General features: G+C 41.0%; 1 protein-coding gene across 8 annotated transcripts in view; it reads left to right on the forward strand.

Moving 5' to 3' along the window:
* Positions 1 to 25243, forward strand: part of SYTL2 (synaptotagmin like 2) — a 117327-nt gene that overhangs the window by 338 nt on the left and 91746 nt on the right. Inside the window, exon 1 of one of the 8 annotated variants that reach the window (XM_038568402.1) lies at positions 79 to 160. The exons of the other annotated variants lie outside the window; for them this stretch is intronic. The gene's annotated coding sequence lies outside the window, so the exon portion shown is untranslated. Of the gene's footprint in view, positions 1 to 78; positions 161 to 25243 lie in introns of those variants that run through there. 8 annotated transcript variants of the gene reach the window in all.

The following is a 25243-nucleotide window of genomic DNA, read 5'->3' on the forward strand; positions in this document are numbered from 1 at the left end:
GTTGGGCATCCTGCGAGCGCCCTCAGGAGCCGGCTCCGCGGCGGGGCGGGGCGGGGGGGGCGCGGGGTCCTCCCGGTTTGTCGCGTTTCCCGGGGCTTTCGAGGACTGACCCCGCCCGGGCTTTGGGCTGGCTGCAGAGTCACTCCCCGAGACTACTCAGGTGAAGTAAAGTGGGGCTTTAGGACTCTCTGCAGGTGGGCGCTTGGGAAGGCTGAGTCGGGGGCTGGTGATTTTTTACTTGGAAAACAAGTTTGGTATTGACAGACAAGTTTATTTTGAAATTATCTTCCTACACCCGGACCTCGACCCGTCGTTAGTTCTAAATCCTAGGAATGGGATTTATCCTCTTCCAGTATGGAAAACCAACTGTTTGAGCAGCTAGGACTTAGATAGGGCTCTATCAGCTGTGTACTAAGTGGGCCTGTCTCTCCGCACCCATCCTGACTCCTCCCCCTTCCCTTTCCTCCCTCCGGCCCTTATAAATCCCCTTTGACTTTGAGGGCCTCCATTTTTCTGTCTGAACGGTAGTCCTCATTTTCATTTAATGCTGGTTTGTGACCAGCAGCCTCTGGAGCCTGGGCTCTGGATTTGAGATGGAAGTCTGCATAAGAACAGACTGGATCTTACTGTTGGCTTCCTGACCCACACAGCCTGGCAGGGATGTGCAGAGGAAGCCCAGGGGGCTTCAGACAGACAGGCATTGGGAGGTGGGATGGACTCAAACCGCTGTTCAGCTTCCTGTCCCCTTCTTGGCATTCATTCCCAGTGAGGGAATAGTGGCTCCAGCTACCAGTTGGATGAAGCAGCCAAACAGGATGATTGAAAGGAGTTGAAGACTTTGATGGAGGATTTCTGTGGAAGATCTCCAGGTGCTCCCACCCCTCCCTTCACCCCTGTAGTCCCTTAATGTGTCTGGGTGAACTCAGATGCCAGGACCTGTCACGAGTGGTGGGGAAAGATGCGGGGCAGTAGCAGTATTGACTGTCTTTATTGGGCACTTATGGGCCAGACATTCTTCTTTGCATATAATGTGTCTTTAGTTCTCACAAAGCCAAATGAAGGAAGGTATAATGGCATTTTTCCCATTTTACAAATGAGAAACTGAGGCTCAGAAAGATTGCTTCCCTTAGTCACATAGCTAGTAAGCAACATAGCTGGGATTCAAAAGTAGGCTCTCTCATTCTAAAACCTGTGTTCTTTCCACATTGTTTGGTGCTCCTTGAATAAGGGCAAGCCAGAATCATAACAGTAAAAATGACTATTATTGAGTTCTCAGTAGGTGCCAGACATTATTCAAAGCATTTTAGAAGAGTTATGCCATTTATGGTGTAGGAGTTTTGGTCATTCTGGTGGGAATAAGTGACTACCTTAGCCTCTCTAAAGGAGCAGTCCTGTTCCAGAACGCCTGCCTGATTCCCCCCCAGCTGCTAGTGAGTGAATGGGCAGGAGCCCTGTTTGCTTTATCCTAGAGGTGGTTTGAGGTCTAATGAAAGATTGATTGTCCACATCTGATCCGTTAGACCTGACCGTTGCCTTGTGAATGATCCCACTGTCCCCTAAGAGGCCTTTCTCAAGCTTTGCTCAATAAACATTTGTGGAATGAATGAATTAGCACCTTGTGCAGAGTGGTCTGCTGTTCTGCAGAAATGGGGCAGCCCAGGCCCCACCATCCTCAGAACCCAGGATGCCAGGCCAGGCAGTTCTCCCCTCTGGGCAAGGGAGGTAGAATGAACTATGCCCCTATTGGCTTCCAGATTTGCCTGGTAATATGTTTTCTGCCACCTGTTTTATAAAGAATTTTAAAAGTTACAGTAGATGAAGAAAATTTGATTTTTTTTTTTTTTTTAACAGGAAACGAGACTTAGTCTCTTTCAAAAAGGAGGGTAAATAAGATGGTACTGTTTGCCTTACGGCTTCCCAAACTTCTTCATAGAAGAATCTCCAGTAATGAAAGTGACAAGCCCTTCTAGGTGTTGGGAATATAGTTCAGATTGACCCCAGCAAGTGTGAAAATTAAGAATGTTATTTTTTTCACGTGATTTCATATATTGAATATGATTTCAATATATAAAACAAGCTTTTCCCCACAAGATTTGTGTAAAATTGGTGTCCTGGCATATTGTTTTATAGTCTTGAGGGCTGAGAGTATCCAAATGGAGAAGTAAGGCAAAGGTTCTGGTCCGGGCGCTTTAGGGTATTATTTACATTTTTCATGCACTTAGTTTACAGTAACAGAGCTTTATAACTCTTTGTGGAGATAACCCCTTTCCTATTTGTCAGAATGAAGAATTTGTTTTAAAAATAAAAATAATCTTTATTGTTTGATCCTCCACCCAGCTTTATTAAGATATAATTGGAATATAATATTGTCTAAGTCCATGATGATTTCGTACTTGTATGTATTGCTATTTTTTTGTAATGAGAATATTTAAGAATTACTCTTAGCAACCTTCAAATATATAATACAGCATTGTTAACTATAGTCACCATATTGTATATTAGATCCTTAGAACTCAAGTCACCTTATAACTGGAAGTTTGTACCCTTTGACCAACATCTTCCCATTTCTCCCATTCCGTGGTTTCTGGCAACCACCTTTGTATTCCCTATTTCTGTGAGTTCAGTTTTTTAGATTACAAGTGAGATCATGATTGTTTTCTTATTACCAAAACTACATATGTATTCATTGTAGAAAAAGACAAAAATACAGATTAGCATTAATAATACATCCATACTCAGAAATAACTAATGCAAAATTTGGGGGATAGCTTTCCAGATCTTTTTCTTTGTGTCTATATGAGTAAGTTGAAAAAATAAAAAAAAGGATCAGCTGCCTGGCTCAGTTGGAAGAGCATGTGACTCTTGATCTTTGAGTAATGAGTTCGAGCCCCACATTAGATGTGGAGATTGCAAAGAAAAATAAACTGAAAAAGAATCTCAGCTAAGCTGAAAAAAATGAACAAATGAATACAATCCTTACTTTTGATTGAATTATTGTCAGAGCTAAGAGCCATCTCAGATTATTTTTGAAAGAATGCAGAGAATAAATTATGAATAATTAAAATCAGTATAAAGGTTAATCCTGTTTGTGAACTCCAAAGTCTATCCCACCCCATAATTAATTCCCTGGTGTCATGTAGTTTCCAGCAGTGGAAAGTACCTGCCATAATCCTGTTGCCGGCATTCAGGATCAAGGTGTTTCTTGTGAAATAACTCAGGTGTCTTAAATGTCTCAAATGTAACAGAAAAGGTAGCTCTTCAGTGTTGAAGTGCAAAATGTGACAAAGTTGTAAAGCTAAATTGCACAGAGAGGAGCCTTAAATAAGATCATTGCTTCTGCATTGCATTTTATTACCTGTGTGACCTTGGGCAAGACTAGTAGCTTCTCTGAACTGGTTTTTCCTTCCTTAAATTGGGAATAATGACACCTACTCTATCTTCCCAACCAGAGTCGCTATTAAGGACCAAGTGTCAGGTGTGATTGTTACTTGAATTGCATGCAAGTGTGTATGCTATTTTAAAAAGTTGTTTAAATGTAGAAGGATCAAAAGTATTGTAGGCCTTTGTAAAATGCTGGAATCTGAGTCATGGGCTTAACATTTTAGCAGGACTTAATTACAATGCAGATGTTTTACTGTATTTCTACTCTACATTTTCTTCAAAGAATATGATTCTTTGATGGCTTGCATCTCGATCTTCATCACAATTCTGAACTGAAGAAAAGGACAGAAAATAGTCCCACTTTACAGAATAAAAATAGGCTTGCCATTCAAGAGAGCTGTTCGTTGGCTCAGAGAGTCCTAGTGTCCCAGTGCTGTCTCCAGTTGCCTTAAGTGAGGCAGAGGTACACAAGGAATAAACAGTGAGAGTAACTTTGGAAAGGCAGTATGCCTGTAGGGGTGTGGCTGAACACCAGAAGCCACTGCCTCAAGGGCTGCTCCCAGCCATGCACTCAGCTCCTGGAAGTTCTGGAATGGGCCCTGCATTGGGTGGCAGGTGTCTCAGCTTCTGATCTTGCCCCAAAGACAAGCGGTATAATCTTAGTCATATCCTCTCCTTGAGCCTTAGTTTCTTTATAAAGTGAGGGAGTAGGACCAGAGGAGGCACCTTAGAGTCTTAAAAATCTATGTTCTAGTTGTTTTTCATCTTTGCCTGGATGGAACTTTGGTAGAGAATTACTACATCCAGATGAATCAGGTGTGGGATAATGTTCCCACTTTCTGTTGCTTCCGGCTTGGTGCCCTTTAGGGTTTTCTAAGGGTCTCCCCGGCTGATTACTCTCATGCAGAACTCAGATCCATAGATCTTTGAGAGGAGAATTGTTTCTGCTCATCTATTTGTTACTATTAATCTAGAACCTCCTTAGATATACATGTTTTTTTTTTTTTTGGAGGAAGAACTGCTTTTGGTAACTTTTGGGAAGGTTGGAAGTATAGTAAAAGCAGGTTATTAATGGCAATAAGGCTATGTGTGTCACTACATACTGGATACTTGGTACTATGCTTATGCTATGACTTTTGCAGAATGTGGGAGAAGCACACTCTTGGGTGGCTCAGAACTCCAGTAGAGGAAGAAACAGGAAGGAAGGTATGGGTGGGGGGAGGAAGAGAGAGACAGGAGGGAGAGGGACAGAAGAGAGCAAAGAGTACCAGGTGTGGTTGGAGTATGATGAAAAGACCAATTTGGGAAAAGACGGAGGCCCCCACTCCACCCCCACGGACTAGGACTGTCTGGTTTAATTCTGCATCTACATTGCCTAACACTCAATGGGAACTTAATCAAGTATTTTTAATGAATTAATATGTGATTCTTCTGAAATGACATGTTTGCTGAAATACAGTATAATGACCTTCAAGTGGTTGCAGTGATGTCTTTATATATATGAAATGTTTACTTACAACCTATGAAAACACTTTCCTGTGCATTATCCTCCATAATGATAGAGACTTTTTTAAAAGGCCAGAATAAAAGCATTTCCTCTTTTTTTTTTTTTTAAGATTTTATTTATTTTTTCATGAGAGACGCGGAGAGAGGCAGAGACATAAGCAGAGGGAGAAGCAGGCCCCCTGCAGGGACCCTGATGCGGAACTCAATCCCAGGACCCTGGGATCATGACCTTAGCCAAAGGCAGATGCTCAACCACTGAGCCACCCAGGCACCCCTAAAAGCATTTCCTAATGTTATGCTTTCGAAATGCTTCAACAACTACTATTAGAAATGGATTTGGTTTATTATTTCTAGATAAATCTTTCTGTACAAGCACCAAGAAATATTTGAGGAGTGGAAGTCTAAGACCTAGTAAACGGTTCCACAAATTTGAATTCCAAGTCAGAGAGAGAAGGATAGGCACTGCATTGCTTAGCTTCTGGATGACTAGACTTTTCTTTTTCCCTTGCAGAAGCATTGTTTTATCCTAAGTCTTGACGGAACTGATGCCATCAGCTTCTGATTAGACAGACGTGTTTTGTGCCACCATTACTCACAGCCACAGGCGCCTGGGATCTCCTGCCACTGGCTGAGTCAGCTGATTAAAACATAGGGCTGCAAGGCTGAGGGCAGGGGCTGGATACCCGGCCAGGCCAAACCAAGCAGCTCAGTCAGATCTGTGCCTCAGACACTCCCACCCCTTCCACCAGCAGTCTGCATTGAGAGAGAGACTGAACTATGGCATGTTAGATTCATTAGGGAAGATTCTTTACCCCTGCTTGTTTTAGACTAGTCATTTGACTTTAGAAGTAAGGGGTCTGGGTTTCCAGTTTAATTCTTTGATACTTGTTAGAGTGGATTCTAGGGTTGTTTGACTTTTATCATCTTGGCACATACTTATGGTGTATATCCTGAGATCTTTGCTACCCCAAGTCTGCAACTATCACCATGGCATGTCATTTCTTTAGTGTGTCTAAAATGGGAATGATCATACCTGCCTCACAGAGTTGCTCTGAGGATTAAATAGGATCACATTTAATCAATGAAACTAGCAAAAAAAGGATTGAGATTCTGTTGCTGGGTGGTTGGCCAAAGACTTACCAGCCAAGGACTTACCACCTCATACCTATCTGGCACCATTTTTTATTTAACTACAGTTTCTATGTGACAAGTATTCAAGATGCCTTATGAATAATTGAGACCACAGGCATTCAGGGGCAAATGCTATGGATCTACTGCATTGATAGCACCTGGGGATAGTAATTGGTTAGATAGAATTCATCTTCCTCAGTTATTTCAAAAGTATTTCTGTCTGATCTGATATGTCCTTTGCTGGTAATAAAACAATTTGATTATGTCTGATTGCTTCAGATTGCTTTTTAAAATCCTGTGAGGCAAGTAAATGATGATGATGATGATGATATCTGACCTTTATTGAACAGTTACTATGTACTAGGCACTGTTCTAAGCACTGTACCTACATCCATTATTGACACTGTTTTGAGTACTATTATTTTTCCCATTTGATAATGATGAAGTTAAGGTACAGATAAGTCAAATAAATTACCCAAGATGACATAGCTAATAAGAGGAGGAAAAGAGATTTGAACCCAGGCAGTCTGACTCTAGAGCCCATGCTTTGAATCACTAGAGGATAATATTTCCAAGCAAAAATGTCACTTTCATTTGTCTATAAAATATGAGAAAGTCACATCCACCACAGAATGTCTGCCTGTACCCTAATAGCATTTCACTCTATTGTTCATGGAAGGAAGAAGCTGAAAACAGTTCTAGATGCAGAATGAGGATGTATAGCTTGGCAGATGTTCTGACCATACAAGATAATACTTGAAAATGATCATGTTGCATAAAATTCAGGAAATTTTATACCTTACAGCAATAATTTAAGTATTGCAGAAAATAACTGGGGGTGAGACTGAATTACAAAGAGCCGAGTCAGCAACTTAACACCCCATTTCAATATCAATACTGGGCTGTAATATAGTAACTGAAAGGTTCTGTCTTGGGAAGTAAAGTAGTAGCTCTGTTTATATTAGGCAAATCACATCATTTATGGTCTTTTGCTTAGAAGAGCAAAATTGTGTCTTTTCTATTCCTTTCAGGGATGTTATGAACAATAACAAGAGCATGGTGATAAACAGAATGCCTACTATCTATTGAGTATATGCTATGTGTCAGTCCCTTGCTAGGACATTGCTCATCTAATTGGAAGGACAACTCTCTGAACGAGAGAGATGATAATTACCCGTTTTACCTATGAGGAAATGGAAGCAGGGAAGTTAAGTATATTGCCCAAGGTCAACAGTTAGTGAATGACAAAACAAACATTTGAACTCTGGTTACTTACCTTGACTCAAAAGCCTGTGCTCTGTTTCCTAGCAAGTACAACCTCTTTCAGGGGGGGTTCTTTAGAGGAAGGATATTGAATCTATGTTTACCAAATCCTGTGTTAAAGCATATTTCTTGGCATGAGGCTCGTAACAGATTATTATATTCAAAACTGGGGCTTTTCTAGAAAACCTGAAACATTTCTGTTACCATAGAAATAGTAATGATGGACTTGATAGAAGTCTTTCAGGAGAAAAATCCAGTTTTCCCAACATACCATAACCTAGGGAGTCAGGCACGTACTTGGCAGTTAAGAAGCAGATCTGCCTGAGAACAGAATAACTGAGATATGATCTAGAGAACTGGCAAGTAATTATTTCTTCATGCTTAATTTCTGGAAGACCCCAATTACATTTTATTTTGGGGTATTACAACCTGATAAACGAGAAGGGATATATGAAGAACTTGAAGAGAAACAAGTTGGTCTTCATATTGTACATGTTGTAGAGATTTATTAAAGAATTCTTTGTGCCAGTTACCCTACTTAGACCACTTAAATATGACACTTTTTTACTCTGACATAATGCACATGTAGATGGGTTTTGGAATAGCATAATACCACCTTTCTGCAAATTTCCTTGTATCCTTGCTAGAATCCTTGGAATACATTGCTATCTGATGATTAGTAACAGATGGGTGTAAGGTGTAAGAAAAGTCAGAAGCCAGAATTTTGTGAAGCACAATGGATGGCAAGGTGATAGGGTCAGTTGGTTTAACATCTGCCTTTTGGTCAGTGGGCAGGTTATAACACGGAGGTGTTTCTGGATTGTGTCCATGGGCAAGTGTGAGTCTGGAAGTGCATGTTATCAATAGAGGCCACTGTAATGGAATCAACTTGGTTGCAGAGTCCGACAGTAGTTGAGTTTAAACCTTGGATCCGTTTATTAAGTGTGTAGTTGAACAAGTAACTTAGCCTCTCTGAATCTGAGTTTTCTTTCTTGAAAAATTGCATCTGTCTTATATCTCTCATAAAGTGGCTGTAAGGAATAAACAAGATAATATATTAAAGTGCCTAACATGATGTCTTGCAAAGGGTTGCTGTTCAGTGTTCATTCCCTTCCCTCTCTCTTTTCTTCTAGAATGCGTCTGTTGGCTCGTGAGAGTTCCTATTGTACAAGCTTTGCCATTATCCAACTGTATTTCATCAAATCACTTAATTTTACAGATGCTTTAGTTTCTACCTATAGAAAACGGGCTGATGATATTTGCCCCACTCTTTTCATAAGATTTTTATCTAATCATTAAATTGACAAGCAGATTCTGAGGATTAAAAAAAAGAACAAGAAAATGCCCATAATAAGGGCAACAATGGTAAAGAGTACTTAGAGTTCAGTGTAACTGTTCTAGTGGAAATACACACAGCTCATTGTGAGATTGCAGAGAGCACTGTCTGGGAATGTTGGAAGGTGACAAATGAGGTGGAACCCTAACCCAGTAGGAGTTTGCTAGATTGAGAAGAGGATGGGATAGAAAGAAGAGTTCAAGCACTTTCATGTACAGTGGCATGGGGGCAGGAAGGGCCTGGGGTACCAAGGAAGAGACCATGGTGTTGGAATATAGGGCAGAAGAGCTGTGGCTGGAGGTGCTGCTCATGTGGTGGGCTGACGCCCAATGGTAAAACCAGGCCAAAAACTTGCCCTTTACCTTGCGGGCTGCAAAGAACTAATTGGAGGTGTGTCAATCTTGTGAGGGAAGTAACTGGATTTCTCTTTAGAACAAACAGCCTAAATTATGGAAATGACTAGCACTGCCCAAGTTATAAAAGAGGGATTTGATTGAAGGCACATTTCTTGGGATTTACGGATATAGATAAAATGTTTTAAAGCTTTTTGTAAAAGGTACCTGTAGAGATGGCGCTGCCTTTTAATTGAAGACTTCTACAGGAAGATACATATGTGTAGGAAAATAGTGACTCCATATACTGATTTATGGACTGGACCAAAAGGATAAATATGCCCTGCTTTGGAGCTAAGGATATTAACCATTTTTTAGTAAAGGACAGGGTATGCTTTTGGCAAATGATTGAGGCTTAGATCCAGAAAAATATTAAGACCTTTTTTTCTCTATCTCCAGAATTGAGTTTAAGATTCCAGGAGTAGTTGATACCCAGTGCATGCTGAATTTGGGTGGTGATTTGTTGAATATCTTGTGCTTAGCATGTGCTGCTGTGGTTAGCAGTCCCTGAATTTCCTCAGGGGATGAGCAGGGAGGCTTGGGCCACAAAACTATCATTTATGGGCAAATTGCAAGAAACTGGGTGACTTTTCCTTAAGTAGTCAGGGTCAAACACAAGTATACACAAGTGTGTTTGTGTGTTTCTAGGTTTGTGTTTATGTTTTCCTTAGTATTGTCTACTTAATCCAGACCAGAGGGAAAACCTGATATATACCCACAGTTCCTCAGGGAGAGCCACTGGGGAGATTCACTTTGGTTACTAGAGATACCTAGATGTAGAGAACTAGCTTCCCCAAATGATCTGGGCAGTGGCTGGGAGCCAAGGTTGTGAGATGTGGCTCCACCTGCCAAATTCTCCTGGGATAGATGTGACCCTACCATGGCACTGATCATCAGTGTTTGCTTGGTGTGTGAGAAAGCGAGGATGGAGTGGATGTGCTTATTTTTTACTTCTTTGATAGCCTTTCCTCAGGATCACTCTGGAGCAGTCAAGAACTGAAAGCCAGTCTTGGCCTGCCATGTGACCTTCAAAGAGCAATATGCAATCTGAAACTCCTGAAGGCATCTCACCTGGGAGTTTTAGAGTATGAGATCTTTGAATCTGTCTTCTTCCATGCCACGCCAGGTGCTTCTCACTGGGTCAATCGAGCCTAGGCTAAGTCCTTTGGTAGATCCAGGTTGGGTCTCTTCCCTTTGAGACCAATGGCACAAGGACTGATAAACTGTGGATGGGATTGGTCAGGTCTCTGAACGGTTTCACTATTTCTGGTTACAGTGAGCAAGTGTTTTAAGTGTTTTATTTAGTTTAATATTTAAATACAGTATGATTAGTTGATTTTTGTTTCACCTCTTTTTAGATTACTATTACATAATAAACATTTTTTGATAAAAGGGAAAGCATACTATAGTGGGAAGAATATCAGGTTTGGAGACAAGTTCATTCGATAAACATTTACTGTTTATTATATGCCAGAAATTGTTTTAGGCTCAGAAATCAGTGGGGAAGACAGACCTCTGTAATTACCATGCAATATGATGTTAATAGACATGAGCACAGAGGAAGGAGGTGGGGTAGTGAGGGGAAGGATGATCAACTGCCAAGGGCTTCCTAGAAGAGGTAGCACTTGAGACTGAAGGATGGATAGGTATCAGAAAGTTAGGAAGGGTGGAAAATTGTGTAGTGGGCACAATTTTATGTTCAAAGCAAGACTGGAAAGAGCTGGGGCCAGAGAGGAAGGCAGTTGGCTGATTGTGGAGAGCTTTGTGCCACTTATTAAGGAGGCTGGATTATTTTAAGATCTTGCCTTGTGTTCTGTTCTGTGTGAAAATTAGGCAAGTATTTCTTCTCCGAGCCTCAGTGCCCTCATTAGTAATAAGAGATGTTAATGATTACCTAGCTTTACTTCATGGAATTAAATAAGACTCAAATGAGATAGTAATAGCTCATAATTATTGAATACTTACACAAATTAGCTCATTTAATCCTCACCACAACTTTATGCACTAGGTACTTTTGTTAAGCCCATTTTACAGATGAGAAAACACAGAGATTAAGTGATGTCTCAGATCATAAAGCTAGTAAATGTTAGTGCCCAGATTTGAACTGAAGTAGCATGTTTAAAGAGAACTTCTCAGTGTGTGTGCATATATGTGTTTACAGTGCTAACTCTGTGAAGCTCAAGAGCCAAGTTCTGTTGGCTTGAGGCAAAAGAAATGCATAGCTGTGGATTTGCCATGTATAGTATTTGGCTTCTCCAAAATGCCTATTACCAATGGGTCTGTGTGTCTGGGGGAAAATATTGTGCTTTCTGGTGGATATCTGAACAGTGGAGAGGATGACTTTTCCTCAGGAGGAACATTTGTGACCTGCACAAGATTAATTCTGGAGTGAAATGGACCATCTGCCTCTGACAGGGAGGTTTTTCTGTTGACACATCTGTTGACACATCTGTTACTAAAAATGGAGGCTCTACCATTTTCAAACTAGTGTCCCATTGGAAGGGCCTTGGCAGTTCTGCACTTCGTTTCCTCCTTCATTCTGCCGTTCTCCATCGTGGCTGGCTGAGGGAGCTGGCTGCTTTGCACAGTCATCCCTGTCCTTTTGGATTGTGAACTACTCATTTGTTTGTCTCATTTGAGCGTCTCCTCATTTCTGTCCACTGAAAGAGAAGGGGCATCAGCCATTCCTATCACCGTAGTCAGTGCCACTGTTATTCAGATACCACGTCTCTGCAACCTCTTCTTTTAAAGGATGGGTATCCTCTTTCTACTACTTTCTTTACTCTTTTTACTACCCTCTCCAACCTCTAGGACTTCATCTCACCTTCTTTTCCCAGTGACAAGAGGCCTTGGTTCACAGAGTTCTTTGTGGGACAGTTTTCTGTCCTGCCCTGTCTTTGATTGGCAGAGGTCACTGGTGACATGCCAGTTACCAAGTCTAGTGCCCTTTTCTCTCCCCGACTCTGCCTCAACTCCTTGCAGCAGCTGCCTAGGCTGACAGCTCCCTCTTTCCTGCAATGCTTTCCCCAGCTTTGGAACACACTACTGTTTTGTTTTTTCCAACCTGACTGCTCTTTCTCTCTTCACTTAAGTACCATATCATCTGCTTTCTTCTCTGTGCTTTTTCACTGCATTCTCCCCCTTGCTGAGTTTAGCCACTGCACTTGAGACTCCATGCTGCCAACGGCCAGGTTTCTAGCTCCAGCCACAGCCTCTCTCCTGAGCACTGATTCCTCATCTCTGTTAGAGTTCTAGACATGTCCACTGAATTTCCTGCCACGCTATTAGTTTTTACCTTTAACCCACCTGGTTTTCTAGGCATTCTTGCTATGGTGCACAAACACCTCAATTAACTTTAAGAATTTTGAATCTTGGGCAACCCAGGTGGCTCAGCGGTGGCTCAGCGGTTTAGCGCCACCTTCAGCCCAGGGTGTGATCCTGGAGACCTACGATTGGGTCCCACCTCAGGCTCCCTGCATGGAATGGAGCCTGCTTCTCCTTCTGCCTGTGTCTGTGCCCCTCTCTCTCTGTGTGTCTCTCATGAATAAATAAATAAAATCAATTCAAAATTCAAAAATCAATTAAAAAATTTTTTTGAATCTTGTTTAATTCATACGTTTCTCAAGGCATGTTGTTACTGCTTCCTTCCCAATGTTATTCCCAAATGATATTTATATTTCACCTCTTCTGCTACTTCTAGCCTTCTTTAGCTGCTGTGAAGTTTACTGTGAAGGTCTTGGCCCTTTGGCTTATAGCCACCCAGGGGTGGCTCAGTACTTAAGTGTCTGCCTTGGGCTCAGAGCAGAGATCCCAGGGTCCTGGTATCAAGTCCCGCATCGGGCTCCCCATGGAGAGCCTGCTTCTCCCTCTGCCTATGCCTCTGCCTCTCAGTGTGTCTCTCATGAATAAATAAATAAATTTTTTTTTAAATTAAAAAAATAAAGTAGTATGATTGAAAAAGTAAAAACAGGGATCCCTGGGTGGCGCAGCAGTTTAGCGCCTGCCTTTGGCCCGGGACACGATCCTGGAGACCTGGGATCGAATCCCATGTCAGACTCCCGGTGCATGGAGCCTGCTTCTCCCTCTGCCTGTGTCTCTGCCTCTCTCTCTCTCTCTCTCTCTCTCTCTCTCTGTGACTATCATAAAAAAAAAAAAAAGTAAAAACACACATGTATGCACACTCCCCATCACCTACCACATAAAGGACAATCTCAGTCTGACACTTGAGACCTTCATTGATCTGATACTAGCCTCTGATTTATTGATCGATTGATTTTGTTTATTTGGAGAGAGCAAGAGAGCATGTGAGCAGAGGGAGGAGCAGGGGAGAGAGGGAGAATCCACACTTGGTGTAGAGCTCACAGCACTGCAATCATGACCTAAGCCAAACTAAGTGGGATGTTTAATGAGCCACCCGGGCACCCTGGCTGGTTTTTAATTCTTCTATTACCTCTTTCCACGAGCCCTGTCTTCTTTTCAAATCATATTCCCCTTTCCCTCTAGTGGCCTCTGTACTGTGTTCATGCAGCTTCTTTGCCTGGAGTGATACTTTTATTCCCCTTGTTGAGCTATTCCTAGCTTGTCACTTACTCTCAAATCCTACCTGTCCTTAAAACGGCAGCTCTAAAAACAAAAAACAAAAAACAAAACAAAAAACAAAACAAAACAAAAAACAAAACTGCAGCTCTATGGCAATTCTTACCTTAATCTTTGTTCATCGCAGCAGGAAGTCTTCTCTCCCTTTTCTCTCTGGCCCAGTTCATGTCTTTTATGGCCATCATCGCATACTAACTTGTACTATCACTCTTTCTGTACTCCTCTTATCTTCCCTATTGGTCTGAAAGTTCTTAAAGGACGGGGACTAGAGGACTTGTTATTTCCTTACTGCCTGGGGCACAGCAGGCTGACACAGTAAAAATATGCTGAATGAATATATTTTGAAGCCCTGAATTACATTCACTGTGTGTGTGTGTTTTGTTGTTTTTTTAAGGATTTCAATATATCAGTTGGCCCTGAGAATTTAGTGGTCGGTGGGCAGGTATTAATTAGATGTTTGGATTTTTGTTCCCTTGTATGCAGGAAAGAATTCACACAGCAAGCCTGAGACTGCTTATCCTTAGAAAGACCTCCTTGCCAGGTTGCTCTTTTATTGGTGTCTGGGAACTTGGATTTCGGAAGGGTTCACACCACCCTAAATGATCAGAGTGGCTCACCGTACCTAACTGGTTTGTGCAAACAGTGCAGTTTAGCTGAGCACCTGCTTTCCTCCTGGGAGTCTGGAATTTGGTTATGTGCCAGGCAGGGAGTGTCTACCTGACCAGATTCCAATAAAAATCCTGGCCACTGAATCTCTACTGAGATCCCTGGTTGGTAACATTTCACACATGGTGTCAGAACTTGCTGCGTGACCTGGATGACTCTTCTGGAAGAGGACTCTTTGAAGGTTAGGTTTGGTTTTTCCCAGTCTTCATTTACCCCATCTACCTATTTTCTTTGCTGATTATGCTTTGTTATCCTTTCAGAGTAATAAATCCTAGCTGTATGGTTGTATGCTGCCTTATGAGTCCTTACTTAGTAAAGCATTAAAACCTGGGCCTGGTCTTGGGGATGCCCTCAACACACTATGAAATTGTTACAGGATTTGTGTCCCCCCCAGTGTCTGGGTTCGTGGTCGTGCCGCTTTGGAGACTGAAGAGGTAGACTAGATGAAGAGTGGTGGGCAGCAAAGCAAAGTTTATTGGGCAAGAATGTAAAGCTCCCGGAGAGGGGCCTTACAATTCTCGTTAATTCAGAATTGTAAATGTGAATACCCAAAAGAGCTTTTTATGAGCTTTTTTGCAGAACTTTCTTAAACAGGGTGTGCTGAGTCTTGCCAGTCAGGGCTTTGGTCACATAGCTGTCTACCTATTAGGTTAATGCCCACGTGCTTGTGGTTTTTTTGTTTTGGTTTAGGGTTTGTTTGTTTGTTTGTTTGTTTTTTTATAACATCTGGGGGCTTAGGTTTTAACTGCCCCTTGCCTGTGATATTGACCAGTGTTTTGTGGTTGTCTTATTTTAGGACATTTTGCACAAGGCATTTCTGCAAAGGCTGCAAAACAGAATGTCAGTGCAGTCCTGTCTCAGCTGCAAAACAGGATGTCAGTACTGTTTTATTTCAGCTGTCCTGACTCTGTATTTTCTTGTTGGGGACCCTGGCCCAGACTACTTGTCCAGTTAACTCCTAACAAAATGCCACAGGTGCAGAGGCAATCCTTCTTTCCTTCCTCCTTCCCTCCCTCTCTTTTTGCCAAGACTTGAGAGAGAGAAGAGCTCAGAGAGAGGTTATTGGTTTTTATATAAGAGGACTGCAGTTCTTAAGATTGTATGTACATGGTCTTGTATATGGTGCTCTGCAGAATAAAGCTGAAGTCTTCTTGATTGCCCATTATAAAATTTCAGTGAGAAGGAGCTATTGGAGAATATTTGATTGGATTTTTTGGATAATGTCTCAAATACTGTCAGAGTCCTAAAAATATCAGTTATCAGAACTGGGCTCTTAGAAAAACTAGGGGGAATATTTACCTGGGATCCATTCTTATTATTCTTCTAAATCCAGAGTTGAGTTCTGTGGGACATTTTTCCTGCCTGAAAATATAGAGTGAGCAGAGCATCCATCGTATTGGATTTCTATTGTGTCAAGACATCAGCTAGGTGTGTGGTATTCTATTGTGTCAAGACATCAGCTAGACATCATTTCCTTTAATCATCACAAAGACCCTCCAAGGCAGGAATTTTAAGCTGTATGTTATAGATAAGGAAATGAAACTTAGGGAAGTTAATATTTTCCCAGAGTCACACAGCTGTGAAGTAGCCCTGGAGCTCAAGCCCAGGTCTGACTCCCAAAGCAGTGCTTTTTTTTTTTTTTTTTTAATTTATGATAGTCACACAGAGAGAGAGAGAGAGAGGCAGAGACATAGGCAGGGGGAGAAGCAGGCTCCATGCACTGGGAGCCCGACGTGGGATTCGATCCCAGGTCTCCAGGATCACGCCCTGGGCCAAAGGCAGGCGCTAAACCACTGCGCCACCCAGGGATCCCCAAAGCAGTGCTTTTTTGTTTTTGTTTTTACCTCTTTGGCCTGAACACGTGGTGTGACTTCATAAAATAATAATTAATCATCATATCACTTTTACAAGTGGCTAAATCTAATCTGGGCCTCCATTAACGTTAAGTTTTGAAAAGTGTTAGCTTCTGGTACCCAGCCAGAAGTTTTAGAGGAGTACATGCTCTGTACACGTGTGTGCCTTTCTCAGTTCTGGGATCTCCCAGTGTGGCACTTGCAGCCTTCTTGGCTCTATTCTTGTGCCTGCCCAGTGAAGGCCGGAGATGGTCTGCTCTGTGGTTTTGCCAAGTTTGCCTGAGGCCTCCCTTCCTGACAGATTTTGGGCAAAAATTTACCTGGGAATGATTGGCTTTATGAAATTTGAAAGTAAATGGAGAGTTGTTTTTTTTTTTTTTTTAATAGAACTATAGGGAGAAAAACAGAAATGCACAGTTGGGGGTGCCCTCTTGTATTTTTGTTAATTTAGTCCTGGGAAAGGCTTTTTATACAACATTTCTTTTAGATGATCTTCACACTTCAGTAAGGAAACAAGGGCTTGGGTTCCAGAGATGACAGTGGAAAGTGCTGTCAGCAAACTAAATCAGCACCTGGTACAATGCTCGGCACAGACAAGGTACGTGGTTAACATTTGCTGAATGAATGCAACTTAGGCATATGTATCTTACCTCTTTTGCTGCCCAAAGGACACTGTAACTTGGGCCCTAGTTCCCATTAATGTGCTCTGGCTGAGGAAGAAAATATTCAGTTATTGTTAGATCAGATATTGAACCTGGGGCCAGGCCATCCATCATCTTTCAGAGAATGAAATGCAAATGGTTTTTCCTTGGTAGGATACGATTTTATTTGGATCACGGAGAACAGAGTTAGTGGTGGTGATAGTGATAACAACAGTGAATATGTAGTCTTTACTGTGCTAGACTTTACTGTGCTTTACGCCTGCAAACTCATCTCATCCTCACATCACACATTCAAGTAGATATTTTGCCACTGAGGAAGCTGACATACAGAGAGACTAAGTCACTTGCCCAATGTCCTATAGTGAGTGGTTAATTCAGAATTGTAAATGTGAATACCCAACAGCCACTTGACCTCTCCTTAGTGGTAGTATAAGAAAATAGGAACGGAGGTGTTTCACCCATTTAAAAAAATTGCGGGGGGGCAGCCCCGGCGGCTCAGCGGTCTTGTGCCACCTTCAGTCCAGGGTGTGGTCCTGGGGACCCAGGATCAAGTCCCATGTCCGGCTCCCTGCATGGAGCCCGCTTCTCCCTCTGCCTGTGCCTCTGCCCCGCCCCGCCCCCCGCCCCCCCCCCCGGTGTCTGTCATGAATAAATAAATAAAACAAAATCTTTAAATAAATTTTTTTGGCAAAATACACATAAAATTTACCATTCTAACCTTTTCTAAGTGTACAGTGGCATCACATTCACATGTTGTACAACCATCACCACCATCCATTTCCATAACTCTCGTCTTAGACCCCAAGACCTGACCTTTACTGTCCACTTGCTTGTACTCACTAACCTTTGTCTTATATTTTTCCTTACACTGTTCTTTCTTTCTAGTTTTCCTCTTACCTCAGGCAAATGAAACCTGAAACCACTCCTCAGGTGATGACCACTGCCCTGACAAGACCTACCAGGGGCAGGCCACTCAGGCCTTTTGAGCTAAACCCCTGACTCCTATGGAGTGACCCCTGGAATGATGGGCAATTGCCTTTACCCCACTGTAATACTAACATCCCTGCCCAAAGAGGAGCCCAGTCTCATTTAGATAACATACAATGTAAGTATAGGCATATTTCCTTAGGGCATATATATACCCTTATGCCTGCCTCTACATATGATGAGAAGGGTTCCCTATCTGAATACTCATTCTAATCCTAAACAGAAGGTTCTCTCTCTGTCTCTCTCTCTGTCTGAGTCATGGCTTTGGAAGCTATTCCACATGATCTCCTTATTTGCTGCAAATAAAGTTTTTTCTTTTTGTGACAACTCACCTGGTGTAGTTTCTTTGACTCACCAAGGAGTGAACACATTGGTTCAGTTACATTTGCACTGAAATTCTATATCTATTAAATAACAATTCCCTATTCTCTCCTACCCTTAGACCCTGGCAACCACCATTCTACTTTCTATGATTTGATTAAGTATCTCAAGTAAGTGGAATCATACAGTATTTCTCTTTTTGTGACTGGCTTATTTCACTTAGTATAATGTCCTCAAATTCATTTATGTTGTAGTATATACCAAAATTTTCTTCCTTTTTAAGGATCAGTAATATTCAGTTGTATATATATATAGCACATTTTGCTTATCCATTCCTCCATCAATGGACATTTGGGTTACTTTCATGTGTTAGCTCTTGTGAATATTATGAACATAGGTGTACAAATATGTCTTTGAGACCATGCTTCCAATTCTTTTGGTATATACCCAGAGATAGGATTACTAGATCCTCTGGTAATTCAGTTTTTAATTTTTTGAGGCTCTGCCATACTGTGTTTCATAGCAGCTCTACTATTTTAGACTTCTACCAATGGTGCACAAGGGTTTTGGTTTCTCTGTATCCTTGCCAACACTTAGTTATTTTCTGTTTTGTTTTGTTTTGTTTTTTGTTTTTATTGTAACCATTCAGATGGATGTGAGGTGATACTTTGTTGTAGTTTAAATGTAAACTTTCCTAAGTGATTACTGATGTTGAGTATCTTTTGTGCTTATTTTGTGCTTTTGTGCTTATTTTGCCATTTGTAGATCTTGTTTGGAGAAATGTCCCTTTGAGTCCTTTGCCCACTTTGAATTGGGGTTTGTTGTTAAATTTTAGGAGTAATCTGTATATCCTGGATATTAATCCCTTATCAGATATATGATTTTCAATATTTTTCTCACATTCTGTGGGTTGCCTTTTTACTTTGTTGATAGTGTCTTTTGAGGCACAAATATTTTTATTTTCATGAAGTCCAGTTTATTTTTCTTTTGTTGCTTGTCCTTTGGTGTCATAGGCAGGAGATCATTGCTAAATCCAAAGTTAAGAAGTGTTTTCCAATGTTAAGAAGTGTCTCCTATGTTTTCTTCTGAGAGCCTCTTAGTTTTAAACACTAAGTGTTTGAATCTTGATTCATCTTGAGTTAATTTTTGTGTATGATGTTAGGTAAGGGCCCAGCTTCATTCGTTTATATGTGGATATCCTGTTTTCCTAGGACCTTTTGTTGAAAAGTCTGTCTTTTCTCCACTGAATGTTCTTGATGCTCATGTCAAAAGTCATTAGCTGGAACCTAGGCATTTTTAATGCCATCTATTTCTTGGCATTTCTTGGTTTTATTAAAGGGAAAGTGCAGATGAAGCACTCCACTTTTCATTAATTCCCGAAGTAATTTCTGGAAATTCTTCTACTACTACTTCTATGTAAACCTTAAATAGTTATTTAAATTTTTTATCAGAAAGAAATGAGAATTCATGTTTGAGTCTTGTCCCCCCCCCCAACTATAATATAATCATTTTTTTCCTTTCCTCAAATATCAGGCAAATAGAAATCAAGCCCTACATAAGCAGATTAGACTTTGTAAACTCAAGTTCCCCCCCATAGGGAGCTAGTTCATAGAGATACATGATGCCTGTTTGGGAATTTGGATTCTTTTGAGTTTTGGCCTATGAAAATCCACTCTGTGACCTTGAGGAAGTAGGAGGTTTACTGCTTGTTCTGTTGTCCTTTAGAGTTAAATCTGTAAATCTGTACTTTTGAGTCATTGGAGCATGGGGATTGAGGAAATGTGAGCTCTTTTCTCTAATGAATTGCATAAGCATCATCACTTATAGATGGTAAGGCATTAACTTATCATTTTGACATGTTTCCAGTTGTGCTGGACTTGCTTTTTAGACCACATAGTTATTTTTAATTAAATCTTTTGCAGGTTTCATATTTGCATTGAGGGAGCATACTGACTAAAACAATGTGAAAATGCAATTGTTTGCCAGCTTCCAGCTGCAGATTCTCCAGCCTTTTTTTGGTAATAGGATTTTTCATTTGTACAGAACTAAATAATGTGACAGCTGAGAGCCCTTAACCATGGAAATGCCTGTTTATTTGCCTGTTGAAACAATTTCCATGACAGAAAGTGTTGAGAACATGCCCTTGATTTTTAAGGACAAGTTTATAAAATACTGGCTATGAGATATATCAGTTGACATTTCATGGGTATTATCAAAATTTGAGGTGGCTGGGTAGCCTGGGTGGCTCAGTGGTTTGGCGCTGCCTTCGGTCCAGGGTGTGATCCTGGAGACCCAGGATCGAGTCCCGTGTCGGGCTTCCTGTGTGGAGCCTGTTTCTCCCTCTGCTTCTCTCTCTCTCTCTCATGAATAAATAAATAAAATCTCAAAAAAAAAATTTGAGGTGGCTGAAACTTTTCTCCATGTCTGTCTATTGGAGGTTTTTAATTGAGTCTCAGAAGAAAACGGCTCATCTCTAAAACAATGACTTTGATTTATAACAATTTTCAAATGACTTCCTTATAAGTATTTATATTTTGTAATGAAGAGAAGAGATTTTTATTATTATTTTTATTTATTTTTTTTTGAGAAGAGATTTTTGAAAAGCTCTGAAACTAATAAGAATCTGAGTGGTGGGGGGCATGCAGTTTATTAACAAACAGTTTGCTTTTATGATTACTTTTCTTGTGAAATCATTTTGACTCCTTGGTTTATTGTTTCTAAATGTGTTTGAAGAGGAAAAAAATATCCTTCTGGAGACTTGAAGTTACTTAAAGAGACACATTTCATAGGAACCCCATTTAAAGATGGTTTGCATTAAATGGACTAGAAAATTAAGCTACGGGTTCAGAGAGAAATGAGCATCCTTAAGTTGGAATAGAATACTGAAAGTCAAAGGACTTGGCTGTCACTTGCCTCCACTGCTCCGTGAGATACTGGATTCTGAACTATTCCAGAAGAATGAGTTTGAGGGAGCTCTATTGGTAGAGTCCAGGGTCACCCCTAATTTGAGAACCACTTCCCACTAGAGGCTGGGTTGGTTGCCAGTTTCCCTGGCAAGTTATGTCTTTTTCAGTAATTCAAAGAGTTTACTCTTCTACAGAACAGTAGGTTTTCCCTAGAGCAGACTGTACCTCTCATCTGCCCTTGTTCATCTGGCTTTGACTCTTACTGGGTATATACCTAAATTTAGCACATAATAATATCTGTCCTATAGAATTCACCAGTTACATACTGTGTGTACATTTGATCTCAGCTAGAGTGTCAGCATGTCAGGGCTATTAATCCCCTTCTCTTGAAGCTTTTGTATTCTTTTAACAGCTGGTAGAACTCCCAGGGAATGAGGTTGAGAGTTTTGGGTCTTTCTCAGTTTCAGAAAGCTGAGAAGCAAACTGTATTTGCTGCATGTGTTCTCTCAAAAATTTAGGGGCACTTGGGTGGGTCAATTGGTTTAGCATCTGCCTTTTTTTTTTTTTAAGATTTTGTTTATTTATTCATGAGAGACACAGAGACAGAGAGCAGACACAGGCAGAGGGAGAAGCAGGCTCCACGCAGGGAGCCCGATGTGGGACCAGATCCCAGGTCTCCAGAATCACGCCCTGGGCTGAAGGCAGTGCTAAACCTCTGAGCCACCCAGGCTGCCCTAGCATCTGCCTTTGATTCAGGTCATGATCCCAGGGTCCTGGAATGGAGCCCTGCATCAGGCTCCCTGCTTAGTGGGGAGTCTGCTTCTCCCGCTGCCCCTCCCCCTTCCTGCTTGTGCTCTCTCAAATAAATAAGTAAAATCTTTAAAAAAAAAAATTAGTCATATGACCCCACATGAGTTACTCTCAGTATCTTGCTAACCCCACTTCATCCAGGACTTTGATTTGAGCCAGAGGAGAGGGAAAGAAATGGGCACTCATAAGAGTATTCAAGTATGTATTTGAAGAGCTGTTGTAGGCGTGGTGGAAAACAGCTGTTTGCTGTGTCTACAGTGGACAGTGCAAAAGGAACAGATGGCAGATTAGATGGTAAAAACATAGATAAAGGGCTGGTCAACCTTTAGAATGGGAAAGATGTACAGAGGTCATTTACCCCGGTCTTTATTCTACAGATGAGGAAACTGAGGCAGAGGCAAGTTGAATCATAAGTCCAGATTAGTAGATGGCACAGCCAGGTATAGAATCAGCCCCAGGCCTGTAGTAGGTGTTTCTGTAACCCTCTACTCCCAATCTTCAGTCATTGCAAAGGTTGGGCCTAGGTACTCAAGTGCTCTATCCAGAGGGCTCTTCCTTTCTGGAGTTTTTGTTTGTTCTTTTGTTTTAAACTTATATCTCTATATTACTGTCTTCCTGAGGAAGTGCAAATGAAGTCCAGAAAGGAGTGGAATATTTTTCAGAAGTCATTGTGAGCCAGAATATTTACTGAGAGTTCTTTGCCTTGGAAGATACACATTTGTTCACATGTCCCATTTCTTATTCTACATCATACTTCATCTCTTCATCCTAAAGTGTTCTAGATCCTTTGGTATTCTCTTCCGCTGTGGAAGTGTGATGGAGCAGGAGCTGCCAACACAACACCATAGGGCACACCCCACTTTCCCTAAATAGCAGACTAACAAGGATCTTCAAACTGTTCTTTCTCTCTAACATGTGGGAGCCCAGGGATCAGAGGAAGCTGCTGGGAGCCTATCCTTGCAATACAGATGAATTTAGAAAGAAAAAGAAACCATAGTGTTAGATTGGTAGTAGTCACTTAATAAATAATTGTTGGACAGATGAATTACAGTGCTTCTTCCTCCTCCCTCCTTGTAATTATAGAGCTAGGGACTGAAGATGCATTCAGCTCAATCTCTTCATTTTATGTGGTCAAGCAAGTGAAGACTATAAATCTTAAATGATTTGCCTAAAGTCATACAACTAGTTAGGGTCTGTGCTGGGGCTAGGGACATGCCATTCCGTGTCCTCATATTATATTAGGTTGAATGAAGTGAAATTGCCATTTCCGTGGGACAAAACATTTGTATATTGACAGTTTGTGTGGAGTAACCTAAATATGTTTGAAAGATCAATATTGTATACTTTCTTAGTTCAGTAATAGCAATAATAACATTGGGCTTCTCTAAAGCAAACAAGCATATAATATTGTAGCTTATTGTGAAGGTCGAGAATACTGGTTCTGAATCACATGATTCTGGTTTTATATCCTTGGTGTTTGTAAGCTGAAGTTTCCTCATCTACAAAATAGGAAAAATGTTAGGTACATCACTTTAGATTATTTTAAAGATTAAATGAACTGATTCTTTGAAGGGCTTAGTATAATGCCTGGCACATAATAATTAATTACTTAGTATATGCTATTATTTATTGTATAAAATAAGGAAGAGAATAAAGCTCATAAAGCTTTAAAATTTATAATCCTTCCGAAGAACACATTCATCTTTGCTGAACTCTCTGGGATATGCTATACCTTCATTGTTTAAGATAGACATACCTTTATGTACATATCTTTATATTCTATTTCATATGTGTCTCTAAGTTCTAGAGAATATGCTTTGAATAATGTTCTATCTATTTTTAAGACCTTTGCTTTGACAAAATGTGCTGTTATGTCATGCAAGACCATTATGGTAGAAGTAAAGCAAATACATGTAAGTATGCAAAATTAAACACAAGCTGCATTAAGGAAGGGGACCTTTTCTATCAGTCATGCATGATTCTTCCTCAGTTTCCAGCAGAGGTCAAGTATAGTTGAGGCTCAAAATGCTGTTGATTGACCAATTGATTTGGTATATTCTTTTAAAACCTGGACCCTGGGGGATCCCTGGGTGGCTCAGTGGTTTAGTGCCTGCCTTTGGCCTAGGGCGTGGTCCTGGAGTCCCGCATCAGGCTCCCTGTGTGGAGCCTGCTTCTCCCTCTCCCTGTGTCTCTGCCCCCCCCCCAATGAATAAATAAAATATAAATAAATAAATAAATAAATAAATAAATAAATAAATAAATAATAAAAAATAAAACCTGGACCCTGGAACCATATCCAGTGTTTGCTCATCTCTGCCTCACAGATCAGCAAATATCCCTACTGCCTGGGCTTGGAGACACCCATGTGTAAAGTATTTCTCAGAGAACTCCTCATGACCCAGTGACACATCTAGAGCAAATATGTTTTCAAACAGCTGCACACTTAGGGGAAACGTTATCACCCTCAGGGTAAGAATGGACCAAGGCACTCCCAGCCCTGAGAAGGAAGCAGTAGACTTACCCTGAAAACAAATACTTCCTAGCAGAGAAAATAAACATAGATAGTCCCTCCTTCCCTTCAGGACCACCATCCTGCCATTCTTGGGGTCAGTAGGCTTTGTGTGTGTCTTCCCCTAGTGTCTCAGCTGCCTTTGGGCAGGACCACTACATGGAACCATCAGGGAGGGGAGCCAGCTAAAGACAAGCCCTCTGTAGTGATATATAGGGAGAGGTGCTTGTAGTACATGCACAGCTACCCGTCACTGCCCTGATTAGCTTCCATGCAAACTAGCCATTTCCCATTTAGTCTACCCTCCATCTCCGTTTACTTTGCCACATGACTTCTGCCATTGTCAATGGAAGCAAAGTCTGATCTTCAGAGAAAGGTGCTACGTAAAAGAAACACTGCTTCTTTATTTAAAAAGACATAATCTTACTCAGAACTGGCTACCATTTTGAACTATGAAGTGAACATTAGTGTCTAGAAGTGTCTGTGGAAGGATATTAACATTTCTTAAGCTTCTACATAGGTTGGCATTGAGCTAGGCTGTTTAGGTACACTATATCTCATTCATATATCCACCTTGCAAAAGGGAAAATGGGATTCTGAGAAATGAACTGCCACAAGATCACACAGTAGAGAATCAGTGCAGCTCTGACAAAATCTATGTACGTGCTTACTACTACTCTAGGCTCAGCTTCAGAAGACCTTTAATTTTTTTTTTTTAAGATCTTTAATTTTTTAAGAGGCTTGTAAGGCAGTGGGCACAGCTGTTACTGAAAATTGGAGCAAAAGCATTGTGAATTTCTGGTTTATCCAGCTCTACTATGGGGAGTAGGAAATGTATACATTCTTTCACTCATTTATTAAAAACGCTTTTATTCAGTCTCTAGGCTCAGCATCGTGCTAGGCACTGAGAGGGTATCAAGGACA

This window comes from Canis lupus, chromosome 21 (assembly GCF_011100685.1).
Source record: "Canis lupus familiaris isolate Mischka breed German Shepherd chromosome 21, alternate assembly UU_Cfam_GSD_1.0, whole genome shotgun sequence".
Lineage (NCBI taxonomy): Eukaryota > Metazoa > Chordata > Mammalia > Carnivora > Canidae > Canis > Canis lupus.